The following is a 21,711-nucleotide window of genomic DNA, read 5'->3' on the forward strand; positions in this document are numbered from 1 at the left end:
TAGTATGTTCACAGACTTATACATCCATTACCACAATCTATTTTAGTACACGTTCATTACCCCAAAGAGAACACCCACACCCCTACCCTCTGCCATCACTCTAGGCAACCACTAATCTACTTTCTCTCAGAACAGATTTGCCTATTTAGAAATCTCATATAAATAGAATCATAAATATATGGTCCTTTATGACTGTTTTCTCTCACTTAGCATGTTTTTAATATTCATCCATGTTGTAGCATGTATCAGTACTTCATTTCTTTTAACTGATAAACAATATTCCATTTAATGGACTTACCACATTTTATTTATCCATTCACCAGCTAATGGACATTTAGGCTGTTTCTATTCTTTGGCTGTTATGATTAATGCTGCATGAACATTCATGTACCAGCTCCTGTGTGGACATATCTTTTCATTTTTCTTGGGTATACCTAAAAGTGGAATTGCTGAATCATATGGCAACTCTATGTTTGACTATTTGAAGAAATGCCAGACTGTCTTCCAAAGTGGCTACACCATTTTCCATTCCCATCAACAGTGTATGAGGGTTCCAATTTCTCCACATTCTTACCATTTAGTTGCTATTATCTTTTTCATTATAACCTCCCACCCCCTATTTAAAAATCTCAAACAGATCTTCTGGATCTTTGGATCTGGAAAACTGAACTAGTTCCCTGGTTAGCAAAGAAAGGCAAAATTCTGAGCACACACATGCCTAATGAGCAAGCAGGAAGAAAAGACCAAAGATGTCTGGATGTCTGGGGGGTCATGAGGGAGCCAGGGCATCCAGTCCCTTCAGACTGTAAACAAAAGGAGGCCTGGATTGAGATTGCTTCTACCTGCACTTGTTTGAGGCATGACTAGGGCATGATATGTAGGTAAGAGAAGATGAGTAAGGGTTGTAATTTCACTTGAAAATTAACTGGAGAGAGGAATACGGAGCCAGTGCTAAAGTGAAACTATTATCTTCTCTCCTCCATTCCTACTTGGTATTTTTCCACCAGAGTACATACTGAAAACCTTGGGGATATCCTCTACCTTTAAAGTTCTATGATTCCATGACTTTCTTCCTGTAAGTGCAATTTAAATTGATCGTGCAACTCATCATCAGGGAAATACAAATCAAAACCACAATGAGATACCACCTCACACCTGTCAGAATGGCTAAAATTAACAACTCAGGAAACAACAGATGCTGGTGAGGATGCAGAGAAAGCGGAACACTTTTGCACTGCTGGTGGGAGTGAAAACTGGTGTAGTCACTCTGGAAAACAGTATGGAGGTTCCTCAAAAAATTAAAAATAGAGGGGCGCCTGGGTGGCGCAGTCGGTTAAGCGTCCGACTTCAGCCAGGTCACGATCTCGCGGTCCGTGAGTTCGAGCCCCACGTCAGGCTCTGGGCTGATGGCTCAGAGCCTGGAGCCTGTTTCCGATTCTGTGTCTCCCTCTCTCTCTGCCCCTCCCCCGTTCATGCTCTGTCTCTCTCTGTCCCAAAAATAAATAAACGTTGAAAAAAAAAAAATTAAAAATAGAACTACCCTACGACCCAGAAATTGTACTACTAGGTATTTATACAAAAATGCTGATTCAAAGGGGCACAAGCACCCCAATGTTTATAGCAGCACTATCAACAATAGCCAAATTACGCAAAGAGCCCAAATGTCCACCAACTGATGAATGAATAAGGAAGATGCAGTGTATATGTATATATATGTATATATATACACACACAATGGAATATTACTCAGCGATCGAAAAGAAAAACATTTTGCCATTTGCAACAACATGGATGGAAAAAGAATGTGTCATGCTAAGCTAAATAAGTCAGTCTGAGAAAGGCAAATATCATAGGATTTCACTCATATGTGGAATTTAAGAAACAAAACAGATGAACATAGGGGAAGGGAATAAAAAATAAGATAAAAACAGAGAAGGAGGCAAACCATAGGAGACTCTTAAATACAGAGAACAAACTGAGGATTGCTGGAGGGGAGGTTAGGGGGGATGGGCTAAATGGGTGATGGGCATTAAGGAGGAGGGCACTTTTTGGCATGAACACTGGGTGTTATGTAAGTGTTGAATCACTAAATTCTACTCCTAAACCATTATCATACTATATGTTAACTAACGTGGACTTAAATTAAAAAAAAAAAAATTGATTGTTCAATGTTATCTTTTATAAATACAGGCTTTATCTTTTTTTTTTTTTTTTTGCCAACGTTTATTTATTTTTGGGACAGAGAGAGACAGAGCATGAACGGGGCAGGGGCAGAGAGAGAGGGAGACACAGAATGGGAAGCAGGCTCCAGGCTCTGAGCCATCAGCCCAGAGCCCGACGCGGGGCTCGAACCCACAGACTGCGAGATCGTGACCTGGCTGAAGTCGGACGCTTAACCGACTGCGCCACCCAGGCGCCCCTGAGGCTTTATCTTAATAAGATTCAGTTTAAGTGTTTTTAATGGTTTTAAAAAATATTTTTACTTTTTGTAAACCTGAAACTAACATAATATTGTATGTCAACTACACTTTAATTAAAGAAAATTCTACTTTTAATGTTTCCTGAAGCTTGTTGAAATATAACTCTATCTATAGCATTAGTGCTTCCTGGAAGTCACTAAAAGTTCCTAAAAGTCTACCTAAGAAAAAAGATGAATATAGTTAAGAGGAAAAAAAGTACATTTATTCCTTGGAAAGTACACTTACTATACAGCTAGTTAGAGAATTGTGTTCTTTCACCCTTGAGAACTGTTCCATGGAATAAATTAATTTCTTTGAACTGAAATATAACTACCACATCTGAAAATAGGAAAAAATGAATTAAAAGGAGGGAGGATTCAAAATAAGAAGGGCCAATGCCAAACAAAATACCAACCAAGCAAATTAGAAGACATTACACGTACTCTTCCTTACTTAACATGGAAGGAAATTGCAATTATTATTTGGTTAATAAGGCACTTCCTGGGCCTGAAAGTTACTAGCTCTTCCCTTCAACATATATTTGCTGTGCAACTGCTGTGAGCCGGAAACCTTGTTAGCTTTGTTAACTGCCAAAATAAATAAGAGAGTCTCTGCTGGCAAAGAGCAGCAGAGGGCCTGGCCTCTGCCAGGCAGATGCAAACTCATTATCCAGCTGCAATCCATTCTACGGCTATGATAGGCAGGAAGCAGAGTGGAGATGGTGAAGAGGAGTTATTTACAGTTACCTAAACTGGGGTAAGAAGGGGAAGAGGAATGTGATGGCAAAGGAATAGAGGGGTAGGGGATGACCAGTGAACCTGGCTTCATAAGGAAAGGGAAGGATTTCACCAAGCAGAGAGAGACCAAGACATTTGTGAAAACATTCTAGTGGGAAAGCAAATGTTTTGGAGATTTATAAAGTTTAACCATATGAAAATGTCAACGGTCAACCATTTTTGGCCGATAAAAATAGCACATTCATACAGTTTCAACTCATACAAAACAAAATAATCCCCAGGATGTGTAGGGTGAATTCTTAGGACTTATAGGAGAATTAGATAGACAAGAAGTTGGGGTCAGAGTAGAAAGAACCTAGAATTGCCTTCTAAGGTTTCAACTTTATCCCATAGGTGATGGAACAGTCAATTCACAAAAGAACTTTTGACAAATGACCAACACATATATTTTTAAATGTTTAAAGAAGTTCAGGCCTAAATGAAAACTGTCTATCATTTTCAATATCACAAAGAAAAAAACTTTAATGACAATATTCAATGCTATTAACGCCTGAGGGAAACAGGATGCTCCCTCACACTACTGTGTGTATAAACTGGAATAATCTTTCTGGAAAGCAATCAGAATACCCTTTGACTAAGCATTCTACTTTTAGGACTTTATCCCAAGGAGAGTCATGGCTATTTAAAAAAAAACAAAAACAAAAACAAAAACAGTTTATGGGTGCCTGGGTGGCTCAATCAGTTAAGCATCTGACTTCGGCTCAGGTCATGATCACACGGTTGGTGAGCACGAGCCCCATTTTGGGTAAGCCCCACTTCTCTCTCCCCTCCCTCTCTCTCTCTGCCTCTTGTGGGATTCTCTGTCTTTCTGTCCCTCACTCACTTGTACCCTCTCTCTCTCCCAAACAAACAAAAAGTTTAGGCGACAGGATATTCTTAATGTCCAAAAATAGCAAGTTAAACAAATCAGGAATCATCCTTATAATTGAACACTATGCAGCTACATTAAATATTTAGATGAATATTTAATAACATGGCAATGCTCATGAAATTTTGTCTTATGAAAAAATCAGGTTATGAAACAGTACATGTATCAGATAGGGCTCTTAAGAACTAGGTCAGACTGACCAGATTTGAATTTCAAGACCATTTAAAGTCCTGCGACCTTGAGCAAGTAACTTAAACTCTTTATGGCTCAGTATCATCATCTGTAAAATGGGGATAATGCTAGTACATACACAATGAGTTGCTATAAATATTAAATGAATTAATATACATAAAGCATACTTTACATGTAAATATACTTTGAAATTTGCCTGGCACATAATTAGCACTAAGAGTTAGTTATTGTTAATATCATTAGTTTGTGTTGCCAGTAAATTAAGTCAACTTTTAAGCTAATTTAAGAAGTAAAGGTGGAAAGATAAACCACTGGGCAAGAACCACACCCAAAGCGCTCTGAAAAACTGGTTTTGTGAAGTCATTACCACAGCTGCCAAGCACCGACCTCGTAATTTGCAATGCCAAGTCCTTGGATGCTGGACACTGCACACTGCCACAGAACAGCTGTCTCTCCCGCCACTGGAAACCGGATGCAGCTGCCATTGCTGCTATGCCTTGGCCAGAACGGATTCTGCGTCATCCCTGCTGCTTTGAGTCACCAGTTCTTGAATCAAAGTCTAGAGAGGATGCATCTGCTTGGCTGCACCAAGTCCCGAGTTCCCAAATGTAAGAGAGGTCAAGAAACAGAGCAGTGAGCATTTTATCACATAGAGAAGGCAGATTCTACTTTTTAAGACAGGGGATTCAACACGCTTAGCATATTTACACATTGGGCAACTAAAGGAAGAATGATTCCTCTATGGTTTTAAAAATATAAATATAACTTAAATATATTTATAGACAAAGAAATAAAGGACTAAAAGGATATATCTAAGTGTTAATGATTAATTGTGAACTGACCTTTATGGCTGATTTGAATTTTTTACCTTCTGTCTCTGTAATTTTCTAAATCTTCTATGACATAGAAAAGACATTTTCTCTTTTAAAGCAAGACCAGGCAATATCAGATCTCTATTTGTGAAAGAGAATTAAGTATTTCTTAGATATGGCCATGGACCAGGAAATGAAAGACTGTGTTCAAACGGCCACTGTTAACCTATAGCAGGCCTTTGTTACTCCAAGTGTGGTGAACAGACCAAAAACCAGTTTGACTCAGAAGCATATTAGAAATGCCGAATCTCAGGCCACATTCCTGACCTACTTAAAGCAAAGAAGAGGATGAATCAGGAAATATTCTAGAGATATAAGCAAGAAGGGTTGACAACTGACAACAAGGAAAAAGTCATAAACGATTACAAACCTTGGAAACATTTCCAAACTTGGAAAAAGACAAAGTTATTAACAGAAATGGACTCCTGAACAGGAGCCAGTTTTAAAGGAAAAAGATAAATGTGGTTTTAGATATGTAAGGTTTGAGAACTTGAAAGGTGGCCAGATGGATATGGTCAGTCTGGGACATGCAGAACTGAGAGCCAATAAGAAATATCAAGATTGGGTTTACAAATTAAGAGTCATCTAAGAAAAGGAGATGATAGAAGCCAGAAAAGTGGTTAAGAATACACAAAGCAAGAGAAGAAATCCAAGCAAGATCCTCTGGTGGTGCCTGTATTTTGGAAACATGGGAGAAAGAGAAGTCAGAAAATGGGTTGCCAAAACTAAGATCATCATTAGTTTTGATGGGCACCTGGGTCGCTCAGTCAGTTAAGTGTCTGACTGGCTTGGGTCATGATCTCGCAGTTTGTGGGTTCGAGCCCTACATCGGGCTCTGTGCTGGCAGCTCAGAATCTAGAGCCTGCTTCAGATTCTGTCTCCCTCCCTGTCTGCCCTTCCCTGGCTCATGCTCTGTATCTCTCTCAAAAATGAATAAACGTTAAAAAAATTTTTTTAAACAAAGCTAAGATCATCAGAATATAGTGTCAAAAAAAGCAAAGGACAGATATTTCATTACTATTCAATTCTCTCCTTTCATGACAAACTGGGAGTGATTTATACAATTACACTTAGATTAAACAGGACAGTGATGGATTAATGGAGATCTTAATTTTTGAGACATAAAACGGCCAAAGCATTTGGAGGGGGTAGAAGAGGAGAACACATATACCTTAGATTTCTCATCACCAGAAACCATCCAAAGTTATCTGGCTTTTGAAAAAAGTTTTGATGAAAATTTTATAATTTTTACATGTTGCAAATCAAACAAGACCATGACTTGTCTTTGTTTTATTCATTCATTTATTCATTCAGCAAACATTTTTTGAGAACTTAACTATGAGCCAGGCATTGAGGATACAGCAGATAACAAAACAAACAAAACCCTTTGACCTCATGGTGCTTACATTCTGAATGGGAGACAGATAATAAACAGAAGAAATAAATAAACATATTGTATGTTAGACGGTGATAAGCATTATGGAAGGAAGGGATGAAGGAGTGGGGTGAAAGTTGAAATTTTAGAAGAGGCGAAAGAGAAGATCCCACTGAGAAGATGAAGAGACCTGAAGGAGGTCAGGCAGCCACTCCTGGAGATTTCTGAGGGAAGCACTTTCCAGAGCAAAGCTGTACTGGACCTTGTGTGGTCAAGGAGGCCAGTGTGGCTGGCCGGACAGTGAGGGGGTGGGTAGGAAAAGAGGACTGGGTAGGAAAGGTCATTGGAGGTTTTTGAGCATATAAATGACATTACTGGGGCACCCAGATGGCTCAGTTGGTTGAGCCTGACTTAGGCTTAGGTCAAGATCTCATGGTTCGTGAGTTTGAGCCCTACATCGGGCTCTCTGCTGCCAGCTCGGGGCCTGCTTTGGATCCTCTGTCTCCCTCTCCCTCTGCCTCTCCCCCATACTCTCTCTCTCTCTAAGATAAATAAACATTAAAAAATAAATAAAATGATATTATCTGACTTGGATTTTAACAGAATCGTCCTGGCTGCTATTTTAAGGACATACTGAAGTAGAAAAACCAGATGGGTAGCTACTGTAAATATCTAAGCAAGAATAATGGCGACTTGGGCCAGGTACCTTTGACAGTTTTATCTCTCTTCAGATAACTACCTTTTATATCCTTCTACTGTATCATACTGAAGTGGGTGGGAGGGAGGAGAGACTATGTATGTAGCAGAGAAAGGAGCACAAAACTCTCAACCCTTCTATTTCTATAAATCTATGTATTTTCACATTTATCTTCAGCTACACAGAACAAAATGTGTAAGCAATTTAAATACTTAAATTTTATGTAAATATTTAATATGTTTAAATAGTATGTTTGAATCTTCTACATTATTACAGCCTCAAAGAAATGTTTTAAAAACCACTAAAAACCATTATCATCACCATGTCAATAAATTTATATTTAGGCCAAGGTAACAATAAAAGAACCTGATAATTTATTTTAAAGACATGAGCAATATTTTTGAAACACAGAGTCAGTGAATAATGACTAGTTCTGAGAGGTGTAATTTTAAACCTTCTACTCTTTCAATGCTATAATTAAAACAAAAATGAAAGTGAGATCAGAGAGTACACACACAGACCTGGGTCACACTGGGACATGTAATTTGCTTTTTCTATGGCTATGAGACCAAAGGCTCCATTTATTTGCTAAAGATTAAAAGGATAAACTGATTATTTCTTATTTTAACATACAAAAGATACTAAGTCAAGTTAAATATTGATTGAGAGAAAAAGTTGTCAACATTGTATTAATATTACCCTACATCTGCAGAGGTTTACTGTTTACAAAGCACTTTCACTAGCATTACTAGTTTGAGCCTCACAATAGACCCATTAATATCATCGTTCTTAATTTACAGAGCGCTTAAGGGATTTATCCAAAGGCACTCAACTATCTAGCAAGTGCCAGAGCTGGGAAGAGAACCCTAACATCCTGGACCACTATTCTTTATACTATACCAAACCGTATTCTTTTCCAGATACAGATTTGGGGCATGTTTTTCTCATGCAGGGACCATCTGGGTCAGCAGGACCACAGGTGGAGAGCGGCACCTATGGAAAGGTGCCACGGTAAATGGTGTTATCCCCATTTAATGTTAGAAAAACCAAGAAACAGAAGTTTGTTAAGTCAAACTCTGGCTCTGCAATTACTCAACGGCTGGTGTCATTTGCACTTACCCTGGTCTTTTTCACAACTTCTAGTTCCCTTATGGCTTGCTTGATCTCCAGGCCTGCTCTTTAACACCTCCACCAGAGGGCAGGCAGGGCAGGAAGAAGAGCATTGGTAACTGGTTTGCTCAAAAAGTTGGAAGAAGAACACTTAGGACATTATCTTAATTTAGATTTTTAGAGGCTTTCTAGATTTCATTATTAATGCAAAATTTGCCACCATTCTTCTATGTAGACCTAGAATAAATAATGCAGTAAAATGATTTCAGAACTAGAGAATAGAGTTTTGTTATACATCTTCATATTTCCACTGCTGATTTTTCTGAATGATAAATATAAAATGTTAGATCTTTAAAAATATAACACTTGGGAAATAGATGGGCAATGAACAAGAACAATTCACAAAGAAGAAATTCAACTGGCAGTGAACATGGAAAAATGTTCCACTTCACAGGCAATTAAAGAGATAACATTTCAAACAAGAAACTGCCATGCTTCATCTGTCAAATTAATAAACATTATAAATGAGAATTACTGGTGAGGGTGTGGTGATATGGGCACTTTTATATATTTTTAGTGGAAATGTAAATTGCTACCTTCTTTCTGGAGAGAAATCTAACCCTTTAGACAGATGAATTCTGACAGAAGAAAATGGGAGTAATTTCCTACTACCTAAGTTGGAACTAAAATCTGGTTCTTTTTTCTCCAATCAAGAGAGCCCTTACACAGAGAACATGGATGTATGACACATGACAGAAAGAAACACAAGCTTTATGCCACCTCCTGCCCTCCGCAGACTCGCTGAGATGGAAAGATGAGGGTCCCTAACTCCAGGAGAGAGTAAGGGCTATAACTCCCACCACTCCAGGGAAGAGGCAGAGTGTACTGGCAATGGAGAGAAATGGGAGTATCTGAAAGCCTGTGGGTCTCCCAAGATCACAGGGTCTGCTTCATAACCACAGGAGAGAAAAGTAATGCTTTCTGCAGGTTCCAGCAGGTGTAACACATCACAGTAACCAACAACTTACTATGCCAGGTTGTCTGAGAGAGAGAGAGAGAGAGAGACAGACAGACAGACAGACAGACAGACAGACAAGGAGAGAGTCAGAGGGCTCTAACGTTTATGGGATTATTCAGATATATATGTGCGTCTTTTCAGTAAAGGTCAGGCTTGCCTGCTCTGGACCACCCATGCACCCTCAATTACACTCCTATCAGTCTTACAGGTCAAATACATTTGCCCCTAAATTCAAACTACTGGACTATGGATAGAGTTGCTTGATCTTGCTTATAACTTAACAACTACTAGCTTCAGCTAATTTAAAAGACAGTCTAGTGGTGAAGAGTCTCACTGTAACAGGAATTTGTTTGGAAGGCCCAGGCCCCCACAGAAAGAGAGACTCCCCTGTGTTCTAACTATGAACTCATCACAATTTATAATAGGGAGAAACTGGAAACAACCTAAACGTCCAATCAAGAGTGTGGTATGCACCCATTAACTGTTTCATCAAATGGAAAATGCTTATTCTACGATAAGAAGTTAAGATACAGAATACAGAGGTTCCATTTCGACGTAAGCTGACTCTATCCTGTCCCACCCACTGAATGCAGACATAAAAGGGGCAGAATACATGAGTACTCTAAAATGAAATGGTAGCAGGCAGATAGGGAAAGAAGAAAATTGAAGTCCTGCTGAACCAGAAGGGAGTTTCCCATTTTCTTTTCTCTCCAGGGTCTCCTAGCCGGGACTCAGGATAGCCCAAAACCAGAAGTGGAAACCAGGCCTAGACAGAGAGAATTCCAGAAGAAGGCTCTAGTTCTGGTCCAATGAGCAAGAAAGGAGATCTCTAATGCTCCTAGAAAACAGAAAAAAAATCACTTAGGTTTTTTTGTTGTTGTTTTTAATCTTTTTTTTTTCCCCCTTTTCTTATTTTTTCATCCTCCACACTCCAGGCAGCCACAGTAATGAGAGGAGGGGGGCCGCGGTACCTAAAACTCTAAGGGAAGGGACATTTATTGAGAAGGGAAACCAGTGTGAGGTTCTGGGAGGGGAATTACAGCATCAGAATTGGAACAGCAGACATGGTTGGGCAAACTGCCTGTCAGAGATGCCATGTGGACTTGTGTCAGGTAGGTGGAAATGTACATCTAGAACGCAGAGGAGAGGTCTGGGTGAAAACTTTAAGTTTGTGAATCATCTGCAGTCAGAAGTTATTTAAAGCTAAATACTCTAGATGTTTTCTCCCTATTACTGAGTAACAGCTAATTACTGAGATTTTCTTACAGCTTTTTTTTTTTAACCACTGAAGAAGGAAATAAAGTGATTATTATAATTCTAAAGATGGAGTCTATATTACCACTGGGAAAAATAGATTTGATTCAGTCCTAGGCCCTGGCTCCTAAATCAGTTGTCGTTAGGCTCTGCTTCTATGCTCCCTAAAATAATTTCGGAAAACTTTATAGTCCCTCACACATTTTAAAATTTGCACCTAAACTTTTTCATCATAAATTTAAATAGTGGCAAAGGATGTGTACCATAACTATTGACATTATTATATAATTATATATCTGGTGTATTATAACTATTGACATATTGTTTAAAAAACTATTATGTGATTCTTAAATATAATCCAGGAATGTAAACACCAGAGATGTTTAATTCCCACATCATTAAAAAAATATATAGGAACAAATTCTTTTATGTCAGAAATTTCACATCATGTTTCTCCTTAACTCGTATTTCCATTCCATTTTCCCCACAAAATTTTATTCTAATATGGCATATTTTTGATGCTTGAAATCCATGATTGGTCATTCTATCATAATTCTTTCCAATAAAAATACACATACAAATCGAAATGTTCTCTGGTTCTATAATGCTGGCATTTCTTTCTTCTGTCATTACCATTATAGTTATTTAATGACAACACTGATCAACCACCACGAATGACACATTTACATAAATGTTAAATATAGGTTAACATTTTACTGTCAGCATATGTTTTAATGAGATAACGGGGCCTTTTTTTCAATGAGCTTTTGTATCTGTGGGTTAATATTACTTATGCTAGAATTAGACTTACATGTAACTTTCTTTTTTAATGTTCAAGTGCCGAAAAACTTAGTCACATACATAAGAACACGAGACTGAAAGTTTTATTACAGCAATGACCTACAATTATTTGAACCCCTTCAGAGTTATATAATTGAAATCACATAGTAATGAATCATAAAAATTATTTTTTAATGAATCACCAGCTGACCGCTCAATTAGTTTCCCCTTTAATTCTGTTCAAAGTAAAGAACTGAAAACCTCCTGAGTTTCAAAAGGATTATTATAATTATTCCCCCCTCTCACCATCCAAGCCAATAATTTGAATTGTCTTCTTGTCTGCCACTTTAGAGGTTCTTCCACCCCAGGGCAATGGGCTGCAGTAACCTCTCCAGGGGGAGGGAGGCCCTTTCATAATGAGGGAGGTGGAGGGGAGGGGGATTATGCAAGAGGCAGTGACAAAGGAAACAGCACCACACCTCAAGGATATCTTCAGGCAGATCAGTTTTAAGGACAGTGAAGGAAGCTGAAGATCCAGAAACTGGATTCCATCCAGGAAATCTTTCTTTAGGCCCTTGTGCTTTATAGAAATCTTGTGCACCCTCAGTGGGTTTAAACTAACTAGCATTTCCTCTTGCATCATGCCCTATTTGGGGGGGGGGGGGGGTTGGAGGGAAGGAGACGTAAGAAAGAAAAACAAGTCCAAGAGTATTTTCTGAGGGGTAGGAAGAGTCAGTATGATTCCTAAGGATAAGTTAAATTCCTCAGGGAAAGGGATCTGGGGGTGGAGGGAGGAGAAAGGAGTAGTAGGTGTCCATAGTTAGAGTAATTCAGGGAATGTACCTACCCTCTATCCCCAAAAAGTGGTAGAACCTTGAGGTAAGGCCTCTCCTTCCTGAATCAGCACCCTGGGACTGCACTTCATTTATTCAACAAACATTTGCTAGGCACTTTCTCTGTTAGCCTCTGCACCAGGGCCCAGGGACACAAAGACCTTTATAGTCCTGGTCTGCAAGGAGCTCACACAAGTTGATTAGGATTCAGGCTCTTGACTGAGGTGCCCCAGCCCAGACAGCCACCCTCCCTGCTTCCTGCCACATGCTCTCTGCATCCTGGGATTTCTCCCCATAACCCTGTTCCCTATTCCACCACCACCGAAAGCCATGTTCATTTCATTTCCTCCACGCTTTCAGGTAGAGTGGGCCATACCATAGTGGGTGATGCAAATGCATTATGGTGAGTTACAGGGATATCCGAGATAGCTCTTCAGCTCCTTAATGAGTCAGGGTGGGCCGGGGTAGGAGAGGGGATGAGACCTAGGCATTAGGAGGTCACAGCTCAGATATCTCCAGGCAACAAGAAGCTCCTTTCAGTGTGCTGTACGAATGTTATCATATCTTTATGTGTGCTCTGGTTTCAAATATGTTGGGAAGCACTGTAAATTAATTTATCAAACTATGGACCAATAGGTCTGAGCAGAAAAGTCTAGATACACTCCCCGGAAGCTACATTTGTCCTACAGATATCTTTGGTGTGGCAGATACAGTGCTTCCCAATTAAAAACTAATTTACTTCCAACATCAAAAAATTTCACACAAAAATCTAGATATCTGGCTTCTCATGAAAAGTTGCTATGAGCTATGCAGCAGTCAGCTGGCAATGAGTACCCTGTGAGATAGGGTTTGCCCTTCCACTGTACCTGCTTTTTCTCATCCACACTCTTTGTATGCCCTCCCCAATTTCATCATCACTTAAGCTTATTTCTACTGCCTAGAATACAGTCGGCCCTCATGCTACCTTCACACTCAGCACGGGTGCACATGAGCAGACACACATACTTCTGTCTCAGTAATAATACCCTCAAAAGTAGAATACAGAAATGCAATTTAATTATTTTTATTCTAGAAATGATAATGTGTATTAAAGAAAATTTAGAAAATCACAAAAATGAAAGGCGAAATTTTTAAATCATCAGAGATCCTGCTGCTCTGAAATAACTAATGTTACACCTTAGAATGCATTTTTTCTGATTTTTTTGTATTGTTACATACATAAGGCTGCACAGATATGTATGAAGTTCCAAGTGGGCTTATATTTTCGTGTACTTCGAACCCATTATTATTTTCCTATGTGTTTAAAACCACGGGATTTGTTTCATGGTCATGATTTCCTATTGATAAAAATCACCCACTTCTCACGATATTGTTCAGCATATCACATACACTGAACCTTATATATTATTTTAATTATATAGATGTAGAACACTATATAATTGATGTAGAACTCATTATACCCATTGACCTTACATAACATTTTAAACTTATCTGAAATTGCTTTGAGCTTCTCAGAGCTTAGTTAATAAAATCTATCACTTGGTTCTGGTGGAGAGCAGTATGCTATCACTTTTGTTTTCACGAGCTCAGATGTCTACAATAGCCAATGGGGTACAGCCTGTAATTTTACCATGTCACTGGTTTCATGTGTGTGTTGAGATGTAGCTGGTTAAAGGATGACACTAAGGACCAAAGACCCCTTCTCCCTGCCCCTCTGATGCCCAGAAACTAAATCAGTCCCTAGACTTCAAGAAGCAAAGAGAAGTCCAAATTGAGCGTAAGTTTCTGTCACCTCTCATTCTGGCCTTCCTACTTGGCCTGATATAGAAATTAACTCTATAACAGGCACATAGAAAAGTGAGGACGTACTTCCTGGTCACCCAAGCTTATGGAGATTTACCCTTGTTTCACCTGTTGCTTCTCCCTATGAAAGCACACTATTTGGGGGCTTGCATTTTTTACAGAATTACATTGTGAACATATAAATAAAATTTCTAATAACTTTACAGAAGTGGTTGAAGAGTTACAATTAATAGTTACCTCTTCTGTTTTAATTGGAATAAATGAAGTTTCAGAGATTTTAAATGCCACTGATAACTATAGCTTGAGAGAAGGGAAATCATGAATTTATGAAATTATGATGAGGGGAGAAGGCTTCCTTTTCTTTTCAAGTAAAATAAAAAAGTATCAGGAAAGATCGTTGATGTTTTAATGTTCTTTTTAGTCAAGTAGAAAATAATGTTTACTGTGAGTTTTTTGTACTGTTTTGGGCCACTTTCCTGTTGTATATCGTAGCAGCTTCAATAGTATTAAAAATAATGTGAATCAGTGTCCTAATTAATCCCATTTTAAAGTGGCTCCATGTTCAGGGGCGCCTGGGTGGCTCAGTCGGTTAAGCATCCAACTCTGGCTCAGGTCATGATCTCGCAGTTCGTGGGTTCGAGCATCACTTTGAGCTCTGTGCTGACAGTAAGGAGATTGCTTCAGATCCTCTATCCCCCCACCCCCCACCCCACCGGTCTCTGCCCCACTCATGCTTTCTCTGTGTCTCAAAATAAATAAGCTTAAATAAATACAGTTGCTCCATGTTGAACTTTTCCTTCCTGGATTATTTATGCATTGGTTATTTTAACATACATTTATAGAATGCCTGCTCTGTGCCAGACACTATATTAAGTGTTGAGAGAAAAGAACGAACAAGGTAGTCCTTCCCTTCCAGAGTCTCAGTGTAGGGCGATGGACAATTGCATTACGGTGCAGTGATGAAGTGCCATTTAGAGTAGAATGAAGCATGCGATTGGGCATGCATGGGAACACACTGGTGTAACACCGACCTGAAAGAGTGATTAAAGATGAAAAAAGGGAACGGTGGTGGAGTCATAAAGGATGAGCAAGAGTTTCCCAGATGAAGACATGGGGAAGGTCCTTCCAAGCAAGAGGGGCAGTATGTGCAGAGAAGTGTGGTGAGAAAGCAAGGTGAATTAAGGGAACTAAAATCTGTTTCAGCACGACCAAGAAATTAAGTTGGAGAGAGGAAGACTTTATTGGCAGGTGAAGCTAAACAGAAGGGCAGACCATAATGAATCTTTTATGTCATGCTGAAGGTTTGCATTTTATTCTCAAGGAAATGGGAATTTGCTGATGGCTTTTTAACAGTGGAGGGCCAGACTCACGTTTGGGAAGGTCAGGGATTGTTGACAGAATGGAGAATTAATGTTGGGAACAGGGAGCTGGTGCAGTTGTCGGGTAAGACAGGATAATGGCAGGAGCCTACGTAGTGATGATGAAGACACAGAGAAGAGGAGGCAACTGAAGATATTTAGGACATAAAGTCAGGGACACCTGATAACTTCCCAGATGTGTGAAATGAAGGACTTCCTGGTCAGAGACATTAAAAATGCTTGTGGAAATGTTTAATCTCCTTTATGGATCCATATTCAGATGAAAAGAAATAATACTTGTTTTTGAGTCCTGAAGTTTTACGTTAAAACCTTTTCATCCTCTTGAACAAAAAAGACTCTGATGGTCTCGTTTCAACATTCAGTACATCTTTTTTCGAATCATAAAACCACCATTTGCTGAGAAGGTGACAGAGAAAATGGGGATGTGGTTCTTTAGAATAGCCAGCAATTTCACATCTCTGTCACCACAATCTACTACACCTGTTCATACACCCACCTCATGTCATTATTAATAGCCTTTTGCTTTCTTCATTTTCCATTCAAACCTAATATTTAAAAAAACAGGTTGATTACCAAATTGGGTGAGTCACTTTTAAAGTCATTCTTATGGTTAGTGGAGTTTCGGTTCTCAAATTTGTTTTAAATAATGAGAGTTATCCTAAATGTCCAAAAATGTGGTCGAGTAATATCAATGTATCTTAAATGTATCAGAAGAAGGCATTAGAATTGAAATCCAATATGAACTTAAATTTAGGACTCGAGTCATGAACTCTAGGTGTGATTTGAAAAAAAAAATGTAATCACTAATGTGAACATGCATAAATTTGAATCAAAGGGGAAACGCACTGCTTAATGGACTTTATAGATACAAGTTGTAAAACATAATACTGCATTAGTTAGAAACTTTGCAAGCTTTTGAATAAGCTCATTATCATATGAGATATATTAGTATGCTTTTTACGTGAACTACTTTCTCTCCCTATGCCCTTGAATTTAAATTGCTGTCGTTATAATAAAATATTTAGAATTCTACTACCAGTGACACTTAATAGTAGAACTAAGGAATTATGGGAAACAGAATTTGGGAAATTTCTGACTCTACTAATAATTATATAAGAAACTCAGAATGTCCAAGACAGAAATTTGGGCCTTGGTTTACACAACAGATGAGTTCCTGTAACTTGAATTTACAGAAAAAACTATGGAGATTATCTTGCTTAACCCCCTGATATTAAGGAACTGAGCACCAGAGGATTATTTGATACAAAAAATGAGACAAAACTGGTTGGTAATGGCCCTAGAACCTAGACCAGAGCTCTCCCCAAGCATCTCTGCCTGTCTTTTCCATTACCTTATCACTGACTTAGATGAAGCAGAGAATTTCCAACTAGAAAAGGAAATCTTTCTCATAAAGTTAATAATCAGCCTCTAAATTACACTATATTTTATTTAAGTTCTGATTTTCATATCTGTATTCAGTATGATGAAAGGGAAAAATAATTCAAATAATTATAGATGTCAAATTTGAAGTAGAAGAGGATGGAGATTGTGCGGAAACACAGCCTAAATTAATGAAAAGAATAAAGTTTTTTTTAATTCAGAAAAAAAATTTTTCTTTGGAGAAAAAAATAGCAGTAAGTCTAAACTGACTATGTCTTGCTCACAGAGATTAATTAGAAAGTCTGTTTTAATAACTAGATATGGATGATAGGTGATCAGTATTTGACAAGTCTAAGCTGAGTTGTTCCACACAACCCTACATTAACGGGGTCTAAAGCCCAGCCAACTTTTTTTTTCTTTTTAAAAAGTTTATTTATTTATTTGGAGAGAGAGAAAAAGAGAGAGAGAGAGAGAGCGCACGAGCATGCGCACACACAAGTTGGGGAGGGGCAGAGAGAGAGAACCCCAAGTAGGCTCCACACTGTCAGTACAGAGCCCAACTCAGCGCTCTATCCCACAAACTGTGAGATCATTACCTGAGCTGAAATTAAGAGTCAAGATGCTTAACCGACTGAGCTACCCAGGCACCCCAAGCCCAGTCAGCTTTTATTTAATTTGTGATTTTCAGACCTTCTAATGATGATGTAACTGTAATTGTGAAAAATCTCCAGCAAAGAGAAAGTGGACGCCTGGCAAGAAACTGCATCAGAGGCTTTCGATGGAGCCCCAAACAGGTACATTCTCTTTCTACCTCCTTGCTTCTTCCTATCATCATGGACTACCAAAAACAAAAACAAAAACAAAAAACAAAAAAAAAAATGAGAGAGAGAGTCATGCTAAGGACATGACAAGTAAGAGTCCTGGGATGTACTAGGAATCCTGGTCTTCCTATGCAATATTCAGTTGTAGTTATTTGATTTTTGGCAATTAAATTCTTTTTACAAATTTGTGTTGAGAGTGCTAACAATTGAGGAACACTAGGCTGCTCAGTGGTATTCATTTTCACATGGGTTGGGTGGGGCCCTGGGCCAAAGGAAGTTCAAAGCAATAAAACAATTACTCAAGCCCTTGTGGCTGAGCCATTGTTATCCAAGAATAAGGCTATCCATTAGAGAACTTACCTCCCGACTCCATACGGAGTCACACTGACCACTCCTTTCATAAAGTGGTGGCTACTCCTAGTCAGTAAGGAAAGGGGGCTGACATTTGATCACCTGCAATGTTTTACATGTTTCCGCATTCTCAACAGCCCTGTAAGAAATGTATTACCCCATTTCACAAATAAGGGAACAAATTCTGAGAAACGAAGAAAGTTACTCAAGGCCACAGAACCAGGCGACTGGTCTGTTTAAACTCAAAGTTCAAGTCTACTCCATCATGCTCTGCTTTGTCCCTGGTCTAAGAAGAGGTGCAAGGTCCCTGAATCTCCATTCAGAGCAAAAATATATTGTAAAATCCAATGTCCTGTGTAAATGAAGAGAGTTGGCCTTGTTGGGACACCATATATACACCTCTGTGCGTTTTATCCGAAAAATCTGCTGGCTCTCTTTCACTTCAGATAGCCAGAATGTATCTCTATGATTAACTCTAGGGTGGGTGTTTATGAGATGCAATTTGATGATGACTGTGGGAACATTTGCTTCACAGCCATCAAATCAGACCTAGTCCTGGCTTCAGTGCATGGAGACTGTAGGTGCCAAAACAAGCGATGACAGGGGGCCATGGCAGAGGTTATAACCAATTAACAAGGGAGACTGTAGGCCAGGAAAGAGTCTTTAAAGTGTTTGAAGCATACGCTGAAGTATACTTTCAAGTCATCTAACATCGCTGACTGAAAGAGGCTGTCAGAAAAGTAACACGATTTTGACTGAAAGAGCCATAGAGACAAGACAGCTGAGCTCCCAGCAGGATCTGGTTTTGTCATCAGTAGCTTCACTGCTGCCTAGCTAAGCATTTGGGCTGGCTTTCACATGCAGTGGGATGGTGTAAGAAGGAACATGAGGTCATGGCCAGTTTGTCAGAGCCAGTCAAGTGTGTTCTAATTTAGAGAAGAGAAAGAATTTCTGGGCCTCAGCCCCTTTAAAAGGCCATGGGAGAACCTAGTGTCAATCAGAACAACCAGGTCTTGGTTTTACTTACCTTAAACACACACATGGAAACTAACCGTAGCACCATTTAGGCCTCATTTTTATGTTATTCAACTTGAAAAAGTATCAGTAGCAGAGTATTTTCATCATATTGACAAAGGTGAATATTAAAGACCTGCCTAATTCTTTCAACTCACATGCATTAGGGTACATTTCATCAGTGCAAATTATCTCCCAAATATGCTGGTCACGAAATACAATGGTGTACTGAAGGGGCCAAAGAATATATGTGTTAAAATATAAATATGTAAAAACGAAAGGGTTTTTACCAAAAACCAAAGGACATGCAAACAGCATTTTAAAATGTGAAAAAGAAGGGGCACCTGTGTGGCTCAGTTGGTTGAGTGTCCGACTCTTGATTTTGGCTCAGGTCAGGATGCCAGGGTCGTGGGATTGAGCCCTACATTGGGCTCCATGCTGAGCGTGGATCCCGATTGAGATTCTCTTTCTCTTTCCATTTGCCCCTCCCCCCAACTTGTGTTTTCTCTCTGGAATGAAAGAAAGAAAGAAAGAAAGAAAGAAAGAAAGAAAGAAAGAAAGAAAGAAAGAAAAGGAAAGAGAAAGAAAGAAATGAAAGTATTCTTTTAAAAAAGATAAACAAAAAATAAAATGTGAAAAAATGTTTACCATCACAGATAACCATCGATGTGCAAAATAAAATTGCAATGAGTTTACTTTTTTGTCTTTAGTATTAAAAAAATTACAATATTCAATGCAATAAAGGGTACAGTTAGATGGGCTTTGTTATACTCATCTGATAAAAATATAAATTGCTATGAGCTCTCTGAAAAGCAATTTACCAGTATATTTCAAGAGCTGTAAAATATTCATATGCTGCTGAAAGTACAGTGATATCAGAAATTCTGGGGGTAGGGCCAAGCAATCTGTGTTTTAACAAGCTATCCAAGTGATTCTGATGCAAATTTCAGTTTGAGAACCACTACCCTATGGACTCTCCTCCACTCCTATAGTGAACAACCATCTATAGGCAGATGAGACCTACAACTACATCTGTATCCCAGATGTCTTTTCTGAATTCCAGGCCCATATGACCAACTACCCACTTGCCATTTCCTATTGATATCTCATAGATACTTCAAAATAAACAAGTTAAACATTAGGTTTAGATATTTCTCCCTAAAATGTTCTCTACCTCCAGTGAGCCCAATCTCCATAAGTAGCACCATTATTTCTAAGTTCATCCTTGACTCCCCTACCCTCTTCCACCTCATCCTCACATTAAATCAAGGACTATTTCCTAAAGATATAATATATTGCTACAGACTGCACTGTGTTCCCTAAATTCAAATACTGACGCCCTAACCTACAGTGTGATATAACTGGAAACGGGGCTTTAGGAAGTAATTAAAGTTAAATGAAGTCATTTACAAGAAGAGGAAGACAGAAAGAGATCCCTCTCTGTCATGTGAAGACACAATGCAAGCCATCTGCAAGCTAGGCTGAGAAATCACCAGAAACCAACGCTGGTAGACCTTGATCTGGGACGACTAGCCTCCACAACTGTGAGAAAATAAATTTCTGCTGTTTAAGCTCTAGTCTTTATTATACATTTTATTATATGGCAGCCTGAGCAGATTAAGATATCAATAAACTGTCCATTTCCTATTATCTCCACTGCTACTGTCCTTATCATCTCTTGCCTAGATAGACTACTGCAATATCCTTCTATCAGTTTTCCCTTGAAATCAGTTTCATATACTTCAAACCATTCTCTGTACCCAGCTAGAGGGATATCATCAAGTCAGGTTTCCATTTAAAATCCCTCAGTGGCTTTCTACTACCTTTCAAATAATGCCCAAGACTTAACATAGATATCTCAGGATGATAAAAGAAATATTAACTTATGGACTCCAACCCACCCCAAGGTACTAATCCCTTGTGCCTCCCCCACTAAACATTCGCTGCTCTCAGTGTTTGCATTGCCTCACAAGCAACTTCCTGGTCAGCCTACCTTTTAGTGTGACTTTCTGGTCACACTGGAAAATATTGGTCTGCTCCCCACAGCCCACTGGGGATCACGTTTATCTGTGAGGCTGTGCTCAGGTTCTTTTCTCAGGTACCGTATGCAGGCCCTATACTATATTCCACCTCAGCAAGCATATTGCCCCATTTTTTTCTAATGCCCAGCCTGTTATTTTTTTGGTTTAGACTTAGCAAAAAAATTAAAAATTTTTAATGTTTATTTTATTATTTTTGAGAGAGAGAGAGACAGCATGAGAGGGGTAAGGGCAGAGAGAGAGACAGACAGACAGACAGAATCTGAAACAGGCTCTAGGCTCTGAGCTGTCAGCACAGAGCCTGATGTGGGGCCTGAACTTGGGAACTGTGAGATCATGATCTGAGCCCAAGTCAGATGCTCAACCAACTGAACCACCCAGGCACTCCCCCCGCCTTAAAATTTTTTTTAAATGTTTATTTTATTATTTTTGAGAGAGAGACAGAACATAAGTGGGGGAAGGGCAGAGAGAGAGAGAGAAAGAGAGAGAGAGAGGGAGACAGAATCTGAAACAAGACTTGAAACAAGACTTAGCAAAAAATTTAAAGTTTCTGTTATTGGTTTTCTTTGTGGCACTCCGTCCACCTCTTGGGAGAATAACTCTTGGCTTACAGCCCAAGTGATGGAGGGTTTAAGGTTAATAATAATACCAGCATTGAAAACCATCAAT

General features: G+C 39.0%; 1 long non-coding RNA gene across 1 annotated transcript in view; it reads right to left on the reverse strand.

Annotated features, from left to right (window-relative positions):
• LOC123606358 overlaps nt 1-14,697 on the reverse strand; it is a 29,009-nt gene extending 14,312 nt beyond the window's left edge. The window contains exons 1-2 of the long non-coding RNA XR_006716246.1: nt 8,380-14,697; nt 4,704-4,898 (exon numbers count right to left, since the gene is read on the reverse strand). This is a non-coding gene — a long non-coding RNA (uncharacterized LOC123606358). The remainder of the gene's footprint in view (nt 1-4,703; nt 4,899-8,379) is intronic.
• Nucleotides 14,698-21,711: the final 7,014 nt, after the last annotated feature.

The sequence above is a fragment of the Leopardus geoffroyi genome, chromosome A2 (genome assembly GCF_018350155.1).
Source record: "Leopardus geoffroyi isolate Oge1 chromosome A2, O.geoffroyi_Oge1_pat1.0, whole genome shotgun sequence".
Lineage (NCBI taxonomy): Eukaryota > Metazoa > Chordata > Mammalia > Carnivora > Felidae > Leopardus > Leopardus geoffroyi.